Below are 11,242 nucleotides of genomic sequence, written 5' to 3' on the forward strand. Positions count from 1 at the left end.
AATGTTTCTGATAATCTCCCGCCTTGCATTCCCTTTATGTGTGACTTGTGTGTTTTGCTGCGGGGCGGATGAAATGTGACACGGTGTCGGCTTTGCATTCCTGTAAGTTATTTAATATATATATATATATTTTTTTTTTTTTACAATAAATATTTTTTTATTAAACCTGGCGGCATTTCTTAGATCTACGCAGCAATATTATCGTTGTGGGAAAGATTGAAGAATTGGCGATTTGCAGCAGTGGTCTTCATCCTTGGTAAAAAATATACTAGGCGGAGGCGGTTTCTGCACCAAGCCGTGCAATACCTTGTCATGGGATTTATGGGTCAGCTTCAGTCCTCCTTATGGAAACAATGGTCATGGGTGCATGTAGACAAGGAAAGAGAAAATCCAAACTAGTGTCCAGAAAGTAGAAATCTACGGCAAACACCATCCAATATTCCAAAGTGCTTTATTCCATCATAAAGTGCAGTTAAAAGTAGCGGGGAGAGAGCCGAGTGCAGGCCCCCTATGGATGACGGCCGTTTCGCATGTCCTTGTGCTTCAACGGGTCCAAATTGAACCCATTGGATTCGTTGAAGCACAAGGACGCGCGAAACGGCCATTGTCCATTATGGGGCCTGCACCATCCAATATTTCAAAGTGCTTTATTCCATCATGTGCAGTTAAAAGTATCGGGGAGAAAGCAGAGTGCAGGCCCCCTAATTGACGACGGCCGTTTCGCACGCCCTTGTGCTTCAACGGGTCCAAATTGAACCCATTGGACCTGTTGAAGCACAAAACAGCCATTGTCCATTATGGGGCCTGCACTTTGCTCTCTCCCCGCTACGTTTAACTGCACATGATAGAATAAAGCACTTTGGAATATTGGATGGTGTTTGCCCTAGATTTCTGCTTCCTGGACATTGGTTCTTATTCCTTGGTAAGTCTATGATGGGCTTGTGCTGATACACAGAAGCCAAACAGAGTGAGCAGAGCCGCAGTATAAAGTATAGAGGATGGCTCTATCAATGGAGCTGAAAGCAGCAAATAAACTAGGGAAAAATCAGTGTTTGGAAGCCACTTACATACATTTCCTTTACAAAGATGAAGACCGATCCCCAAGTCATTTGCAAAGTTTTATAACTTTCCAGTCAGATAAAAGGTTAGTTACTCTTTAATATATTGGGTTCATCTTTAATGCAAAAAATGCAGATAAGACTCTATAACATGAAAGTGCTGCCAAATGTCAGTCTTATCGGCGCCACTTGCATCTTCTTCCATCTACATCTTGTGTGTTGTCTTCCTGGCGCTCGAGTTCGGCACATCGCTGATCGGGTTGACAGATTACTGGGAGGGGCTGGGGAGGACCCAGCGGGCATTGTACACATTGGCACAAATGACAAAGTTAGAGGTAGGTGGAAGGTCCTTAAAGATGATTTCAGGGAATTAGGTTGTAAGCTTAAAGCATGGACCTCAAAGGTGGTATTTTCGGAAATACTACCTGTGCCACGAGCCACACTAGAGAGGCAAAGGGAGATCAGGGAGGTTAACAGGTGGCTCAGGAATTGGTGTAGGAAAGAGGGTTTTGGGTTCCTGGAGAATTGGGCCGACTTTTCAGTTGGCTACAGATTCTATGCTAGGGATGGGCTGCATCTTAATGGGGAAGGTGCAGCTCTGCTGGGGCAGAAAATGGCTAGAAGGTTGGAGGAGTGTTTAAACTAGGAATGGGGGGCGAGGGTATTCACTTTATAGAAGGGGAATGTAGTGCAGATAGTGAGCAGGGCACAAGTAATGAAATTGGGGGTGGTACGGGGGGAAGGGTTAGGACAGTTAATACAGTAAGCAGGAATACAGGTACAGAGTCATACGTAACGTGCATGTACACTAATGCCCGAAGCCTCACAAATAAGGTGGAGGAATTAGAATTAATATTGTTGGAAGAAAATTATGATATAGTGGGGATATCAGAGACATGGCTGGATGAGAGCTATGACTGGGCTGTTAATTTACAGGGTTATAGCCTATTCAGGAATGACCGTACAAATAAGCGAGGGGGAGGTGTGTGTCTATATGTAAAATCATCCTTAAAACCCATCCTGCGTGACAACATATGTGAGGGTACTGAGAATGTAGAGTCCCTATGGGTGGAGATAAGGGGGGGGAGAATGAATAATAAAATACTGATAGGGGTGTGTTATAAGACGCCGAATATTATGGAAGAGGTAGAGAATCTCCTCATAAAGCAAATTGATAAAGCAGCGAGTCTCGGAGAGGTAATTATTATGGGGGACTTTAACTATCCTGATATAAATTGGGGAACAGAAACTTGCAGTTCCAGCAAAGGAAATAGATTTTTGATAACAATGAAAGATAATTACCTTTCACAAATGGTACAGGACCCCACAAGAGGGGGAGCACTACTAGACCTTGTACTAACCAATAGGCCAGACCGCATATCAAATATACAAGTTGGGGGTTACTTGGGGAATAGTGATCACAAAATAATAAGTTTTCATGTATTCTTTAGTAAGATGTCTAGTAGAGGTGCTACAAGGACACTAAACTTCAGGAAAGCAAATTTTAAACGGTTGAGAGATGATCTTAGTGCAATAAACTGGGATGATGTACTAAGTAATAAAAGTACACAAAGCAAATGGGAGACTTTTATGAGCATCCTGAATAGGGCTTGTGCAGAAAATATACCCTATGGGAACAAACATGCTAGAAATAGGAGGAAACCCCTATGGCTAAATAGAGCTGTAAGGGAAGCAATAAAAGAAAAACAGAAAGCCTTAAAAGAATTAAAGAGGGTAGGTAGTGATGAGGCATTATATAATTATAGAAAATTAAATAAAATATGTAAAAAGCAAATTAAGTTAGCTAAGTTTGAGACAGAGAGACTCATTGCGAGAGAAAGTAAAAATAATCCTAAAATATTCTTTAACTACATAAACAGTAAAAAACTGAAAAGCGATAGTGTTGGCCCCCTTAAAAATAGTCTTGGTGAAATGGTGGAAGGGGATGAGGGTAAAGCCAACCTGCTGAATGACTTTTTTTCTACGGTTTTTATACAAGAAAATGCCATGGCAGATGACATGACCAGTGATACCATAAATTCACACTTGAATATTACCTGCTTAACCCAGCAGGAAGTACGCCGCCGCCTCGAAATCACTAAGGTTGACAAATCTCCGGGCCCGGATGGCATACACCCCAGAGTACTACAGGAATTGAGTTCTGTGATAGATAGACCATTATTTTTAATCTTCTCAGATTCCTTAATAACAGGGTCGGTACCGCAGGACTGGCGCATAGCAAATGTGGTGCCAATATTCAAAAAGGGGACAAAAACTGAGCCGGGAAATTATAGGCCGGTAAGTTTAACCTCTACGGTTGGTAAAATCCTTGAGGGTTTCTTGAGAGATGCTATATTGGAGTATCTCAAGAAAAATAACCTTATGACAGAGTATCAACATGGGTTTATGAGGGATCGATCCTGTCAAACTAATTTGATCAGCTTCTATGAAGAGGTAAGTTCAAGTCTGGACCAGGGAAATGCAGTGGATGTTGTGTATATGGACTTTTCAAAAGCTTTTGATACGGTGCCACACAAAAGGTTGGTACATAAAATGAGAATAATGGGGATAGGGGAAAATATGTGTAACTGGGTTAAAAACTGGCTAAGTGATAGGAAACAAAGGGTGGTTATTAATGGTACGTACTCGGACTGGGTCTCAGTTCATAGTGGGGTACCACAGGGGTCAGTATTGGGCCCACTTCTTTTCAACATATTTATAAATGACCTTGTTGGGGGCATGCGGAGTAGAATTTCAATATTTGCAGATGATACTAAACTCTGCAGGGTAATCAATACAGAGGAGGATAATTTTATATTACAGGGAGATTTATGTAAATTGGAGGATTGGGCTGAGAAGTGGCAATTGAAGTTTAATGTAGATAAATGTAAGGTCATGCACTTGGGTAGAGGAAATAACATTTATGATTATGTACTTAATCGTAGAACACTGGGTAAAACAGACACAGAAAAAGACTTGGGTGTATTGGTGGATGGTAAACTTCACTTTAGTGGACAGTGTCAGGCAGCTGCTGCCAGGGCTAATAAAATAATGGGATGTATTAAAAGAGGTATAAGTGTTCATGAAAAAAATATAGTTCTACCTCTGTACAAGTCACTAGTGCGACCACACTTAGAATACTGTGTACAATTCTGGTCACCGATATATAAGAAGGACATAGCTGAACTGGAGAGGGTGCAGAGAAGAGCCACCAAGATTATTAGAGGAATGGGTGGGCTGCAATACCAAGACAGGTTATTAAACTTGGGGTTATTTAGTTTGGAAAAACGAAGGCTTAGGGGGGATCTAATCACAATGTATAAATATATGAGGGGACAGTACAGAGACCTTTCCAAAGATCTTTTTACACCAAGGCCTGCGACTGGAACACGGGGGCATCCACTACGTCTTGAGGAAAGAAGGTTTAATCATAATCACAGACGAGGATTCTTTACTGTACGAGCAGTGAGACTATGGAACTCTCTGCCACATGATGTTGTAATGAGTGATTCACTACTAACATTTAAGCAGAGCCTGGACGCCTTTCTTGAAAAATGTAATATTACCAGTTATGTATATTAGATTTTATGACAGGGTATTGATCCAGGGAACTAGTCTGATTGCCGGATGTGGAGTCAGGAAGGAAATTTTTTCCCCATTGGAACTTGTTTGCCACATTGGGGTTTTTTTGCCTTCCTCTGGATCAACATGTTAGGCTACAGGTTGAACTAGATGGACTTAGAGTCTCCCTTCAACCTTAAAAACTATGATACTATGATACTATGATCTTTGAGAATTCCAAAAGTAGCTTGTTTCGCTTTTCTACTGCCCCCTGGTGGTGAGTTTTTGGTATTACAGGCAAACAATAAAGAGGACACAGTTAAGGATATAACTTGAACGTCTTAAGCCAGACTTAATATTAACGGGGAATTCCAGAGCCATGTGCAAGTGAATGTAGAAGGGGATAGATATTAATATGGAGTCAGTGCCTCTGCAAATATAATGCCTCCCGCTCTTGTGGGAAGGCTTCACGCAAAATTTTAGAGGCGTCTATCGGAATTTTTACCACTTCATCCAAAAGGAAATTTGTGAGGTCAGACACTGATACTGGGGAGAGGCTGGGCTTACAAGCTCTTTTGTAGTTAATCCCAAAGATGTAGGATGAGGTTAAAAGTCCTCTCCTTCCACAAAATTCCCCACCATGTCTGTATGCAGCTTGTGCACTGGGCACAGTCATGGGGAACAGAAAAGGGCCTTTTCCAAACTGTTCCCACAAAGCTGGAAGTTATGATTTGTCCATAATGTCTTGTGCTGAAGTATTAAGATTTTCCTGCTCTGGAACTAAGGGCCCAAGGCCGACCCCTGATAACAGCCAAAAGCATTATCTTCCTCTACCAATTTGTACAGTTGGCACAATGCAGTCCGGGAGTAATGTTCTCCATTCACCAAACCCAGACGCCTCCATCAGATGCAGATAGAGCAGTGTGATCCGTTATTGCACAGAACACATCTCCTTCAGAGGCTTTACACCACTCCATCCAGCGCTCGGCGTTGTGGTTGGCGATGTACGGATTGGCATTGTAGATGGTGATGTACGGCTCGGCATTGTGCTTGGTGATGTACAGCTCAGCATTTTGCTTCATGAAGTACGGCTGCAGCTGCTCGGCATTGTGCTTGGTGATGTACGGCTGCAGCTGCTCGGCAATAAAGCTCCCAGCGGGTGCAGTGTTTGTGCTGATGTTACCAGAGGAGATCTGGACTCTGTAGTTATGGGGTCAGCAGAGCGGTGGTGACTTTTCTGCTCTCTGCTTCTCAGCACTCGGCCCCCCGCTCTGTAACATCACAGGGGTCTCCACTTCGTGGCTGAGTTGCTGCAGTTCCTTCCACTTCTCAATAATATCACTCACAGGTGATGGGGGAAGAAATGTCGTCATGAACGAACTTGTTACATCGATGGCTTCTCCAACACGACTGCACTGGTATCAGTCAGCTCTGCACCTTTGCCAATCTGTCACATGTTAGTGTACCGCCACGTGCTCGGCAGCCGAGCCGCTCGGATACGGACCTTCAGTGGGTGGCTCGAGGGTCTCCAGACTCGGGGGCTTTGCGGTCACTTCAACCCAAAAGGGGATTGTGGTTTGGGGACATAGCTGTACGGCCGGAGCCGTGTTAAGTTCGTGACGCCACCCACGGGATGTGGTGAAGGTAGACACCACCGCTGCAGCTACGGGGCACCCGGGGGAGATGTTGCGCAGCAAGTTGTTAACCCCTCTGTGGGCAGGGATGGTGGCCCCGAGACCCGTTGGGGGGGTTTGTTGGTTTGGCAGTGCAGGGAGATGGGGCGACCGGAGGGTGCGGATGTACTCACTATCAATGAACACACGAGTCTCTGGTAAACCAAGGTGATGGTGATCGGTGTCCGCAGCCGGCTGCGGTTTGGGCCCCCACCTGGCTGGTGGTCACCGTCTTTCTCCCGCACCTTTGTTAGATGTTGGACTACCTGCCCTTGCAACTTCAGGAGTCCCCTCCCGTCTTGTGGTCGCCTAAGGAGCCCTTTGCCCGCAGACGCGGGCCCGTGGGATCTCTGAGCCGTGGCAGTGGCCTTTTATGCCCCTCGTTGGGCTGTTTCCTTCAGTCGGGACTTTGGGTGGAACAGGAACTCTAGTCCTGGCCGCAATCAGTTAATTAGCTAGCCCCCAGTCGCTTCTGGACCGAGCTTCAGGGTCTGAGTACCCCCCTTTGTGATCCGGTTTCCGAATCAATTCCCCAAGTCGGTAGCGGCGGGCCACTACCCTGTCCCGGTCCACCTCGGTTCCACCGAGCCATCTACCCGGCTCCTGCAGACGGAGACCGCCATCTGCCTCCTAGCCAAAGTTACCAGGGCTCCTACCCTGGCACCTGCTCAAATTTGTCTCTCTCCTCTGCTGGAGCTGCACATAGCTCCAGCCCACATACCTCTGTAACTTGAACTCTAGACTCTGACTCTCTTGACTGTCTACTTTCCCACCTCAGGCAGTCTGAGACTCCTTGGTGGGCGTCTTCGAACTGCCTGGTTCAGCCCCCTGGTGTGTCCATCAAGCCCTGAGGGAGGTGACTAGGGTTTAAATGTTTGGCTGTGTGTTACCTATGAGGGACAGGTGTAATGCGGGGCCCTATCTGTGACTACCTGGCCCAGCAAGGGCGTTACACTCCCCCTTGGTTAACCACAGACCGTCCGTGGGCTGTCCGACCACCACCGGTTTATTTTTGCTTTAACTGAAAAAGAGATAAAAGTTTAAACAGTTTACAAGTATACTAACATATTTACATTCATGAAGGCTTTGGTTCATCCCTTACGGGAGGTGGTTTACGTAAACGTTACTTTAAAACATTTTATTAACCGGGAACGGGATGGGTCCGGGTCCTTTTCACCTTTCCCCACCCAAACAAACCTAAACCCTGGTGCCACCGCTAAACACTGGTGCACACCCCTTTTCCCCAGTCCAGGAAACTGGTTCGGGTCCGGGTGTTGCCCATATGGGCCGGGTAATAAGTTCCTTACCCGGAGAGTCTCTCTCAGAGGCCCCACGTCTAGGGGACCCCTTGCCCGTAGGGTAGTCACCAGTTTCCTTGGTGACGGGACCTCGGCCTACAATTTCCCGCAGGCCCTTTCTCCAACCAGCCTCTCCGGAGACTGCAGGACGGTGAAACGGGTGGTCAGGGACTATTTACAAGGCCCAAAAGTTTTTGGGTTGGCCTGCAAGTTCTCGGCCTTGTCTTTTTATATAGAAAATGGGGTATAAACAAACAGGAAGTCAACAGGGTCCCAACGGGGACGGCAGACTTTAAAACTTGTAGCGGATTCCGGCCCCTTTTAAGGCCGGCCATTCTCAGGGCACGTACCTGCAAAGTGCCCTAGCTGCCTGCAGTACCTGCAGACTGCTATCATCATATCTCCGACGACAATCAGGGCCTCATCCTCCGAGATGGATTCCGTATCTCCTTCACAGCCGCTGCCATCCGTCTCATCCAATTCCGGGCTGGTAGCTAAGGCGTCATCCAGGGCGGGTACCACTCCCGTTGCCGCCCGGTGGACCGCCGGAGCCAACATCCCTCCTGTGGCAGATGGGTCACCGCCAGCTAATACCCAGGGAATCACCACCGGAGTCTTGGGGTCCTCCGCTCCTGCGGCCGGAGCGGGAGATGCAGCCTCCTCGCCGACTGCTTTCCCCGCGGGCGCCGCCGCTCCTGCGGTTGGCCCCACTCCGCCATCAGGGTTAGGTGCGGACATCTTCCCGCTTTCCCCCTTGGTCTTTTCGTGGCACTCCCTTAGTCGACCGGCAAGTTTCGTTTTGCGACTTCCGGCTTTGTTGTACGGTCGTGTTCCCAGGGGGCGTGGCTTCAGTTTTCATGCTCTTTTCGCGGGAACGAAGACTCTGACGGGAATCTACGCGCCAAATGATGGCGGCAAGATGGCGGATTCTGGAAATTTTGCAACGGATCACCGCTGACTTCAATACAAGTCGCACTTCCACAAGGTAAATGGATGGGTAAGTATCCTGTTCGTGACGCCAGGTAAGTTGAGGTGTACCGTCCCATGCTCAGCGGCCGAGCCGCTCTGATCCGGACCTTCAGTGGGTGGCTCGAGGGTCTCTGGACCCGGGGGCCTCGCGGTCACTTCAACCCAAAAGGGAATTGTGGTTTGGGGACATAGATGTACGGCTGAAGCCGTGTTAAGTTCGTGACGTCACCCACGGGATGTGGTGAAGGTAGACACCACCGCTGCAGCTACGGGGCACCCGGGGGAGATGTTGCGCAGCAAGTTGGTAACCCCTCTGTGGGCAGGCATGGTGGCCCCGGGACCCGTTGGGGGGTTTGTTGGTTTGGCGGTGCAGGGAGATTGGGCGAACGGAGGGTGCGGATGTACTCACTATCAATGAACACACGAGTCTCTGGTAAACCAAGGTGATGGTGGTCGGTGCCCGCAGCCGGCTGCGGTGGCCCCCCCACCCGGCTGGTGGTCGCCGTCTTTCTCCCACACCTTTGTTAGATTGTGGACTACCTGCACTTGCAACTTCAGGAGTCTGCTCCCGGCTTGTGGTCGCCTAAGGAGCCCTTTGCCCGCAGACGCGGGCCCGTGGGATCTCTGAGCCGTGGCGGTGGCCTTTTATCCCCCTCGTTGGGCTGTTGCCTTCAGTCGGGACTTTGGGTGGGACAGGCCCTCTAGTCCTGGCCGCAATCAGTTAATTAGCTAGCCCCCAGTCACTTCTGGACCGAGCTTCAGGGTCTGAGTACCCCCCCTTTGTGATACGGTTTCCGAATCGGCTCCCCAGGTCAGTAGCGGCGGGCCACTACCCTGTCCCGGGCCACCTCAGTTCCACCGAGCCATCTTCCTGGCTCCTGCAGACGGAGACTGCCGTCTGCCTCCTAACCAAAGGTACCAGGGCTCTTACCCCGGCACCTGCTAAAATTGGTCTCTCTCCTCTGCTGGAGCTGCACACAGCTCCAGCTCACACACCTCTCCAACTTGAACTCTAGACTCTGACTCTCTTGACTGTTACTTTCCCGCTTCAGGCTGTCTGAGACTCCTTGGTGGGCGTCTTCCAACCGCCTGGTTCTGCCCCTTGGTGTATCCATCAAGCCCTGAGGGAGGTGACTAGGGTTTAAATGTTTGGCTGTGTGTTACCTATGAGGGTCAGGTGTAATGCGGGGCCCTATCTGTGACTACCTGGCCCGGCCAGGACATCACATTAGTAAAGGCACAATGCATGGAGGGGACCAGGGGCTATACACCGAGAGGCAAGAGGTTAGAGGGTATACACCGGGGCAAGGTACCAGATGTTATACATCGGGGGTGAGGGCCCAGATCTTATACACCAGGGGTGAGGAGTCGGAAGTTATCTGGCATTTTCCTCGGCTCTCAAATGTCTGGTTTGTGTCACATGGAGTTTTGCATAAACTTCACCAACTGTTATGGCAGGGCCTCGCTCTGTTCAGATTGCAGATTCTGACACTCTGCACGATATTTTCTCTGGTTTCTGGGATCAACACAGTTAGGCTCAGGTGTCGACCTGCGGTGTGCTGATTCATAGTCAGGCTAGCAAGAGTTAACTTCTGGTGGACTGCCTGCTCCTTTAATCACATGTTGTGGGAGACCTATCATATCTTCTCCCCTCCTATTTATGCTGGTTGAATCATTCTATTCATGCCAGCTATAGCTTATTCTATGTTGGTCTGTGAGGTGAGGTGTCCCAGATTCTCTGGTGAAAGTTGTGATCTTTGCTTTGTGCAATTGTGGAGTTTACTCCTGTTGTTTTATAGCTTCCTTCCTGCTCTTGTTTTTCGTCCTGAATCTCTTCTTGTCTTTACTTTTTGTATGTGTGTGCAGTGTAACAGAGTTTTTGTTTTCCCTTGTCTATCTTTATCTGTGGTTTTCAACACATTCCTGTTCCGTCTCTCTCCCTGGGGAGAGGAGAAATCAGATCGGGGCTGGTCAGGAGCAAGGCCAGGAAGGAGACTCAGGCTTCTCCACCATTAGGAGTATCCTTGAACTTATGGATAGTATAGGTTCCCCTAGCTTGAGAGTCAGCTTAGGAGTGTCTGTTATCCCATAATCATAGTGACAGTTTGGCCCTGATGACAACTATATGTTAGCAAACAAGGCAATAGGTAATATGCCCAATAGTCTTGGGAATGGTCCTTGGTGTGCAAAATCCAAAACCATAATGAAGGCCCTATTCAGTCCTCTTCTTTGTTGGTTCCTCCAGGACCATAAATTCAAGATATTCATATGGTAAAACATTTTGAACACAGGGGCGTCTTGCGGTTTCGTGCTGTAAGCTTTACCGTGTGGGTTTTTGCAGTTTAGCAACGTTTCAGAAAACACCACTTCAAAGCCCAGAAGAAGCCACCTACACCGAACATCAGCAGGAGGCGCCGCCGTATCTTTTGATTACTGTTTTCCAGTATATTTCATTAGGGGAATCCCTACTACACAAATGTTCCAGAGAGTTTCACAATTACATCGTCTCATCGAGTCATTTACAGTACTAGTGATTCACGCTCTCTCTCATCACAAGAAGACGCGGCTTACGATGCAAACATCACCCAAGAAGCCTCAAAAGTGTCATCTAAAGGGGTATTCCAGCCTCTGTCATTGTATAATATAGACTTTCTGTACCATTTTATTTGGTTTGCAAGATCTC

This window comes from Anomaloglossus baeobatrachus, chromosome 11 (genome assembly GCF_048569485.1).
Source record: "Anomaloglossus baeobatrachus isolate aAnoBae1 chromosome 11, aAnoBae1.hap1, whole genome shotgun sequence".
Taxonomy (NCBI): domain Eukaryota; kingdom Metazoa; phylum Chordata; class Amphibia; order Anura; family Aromobatidae; genus Anomaloglossus; species Anomaloglossus baeobatrachus.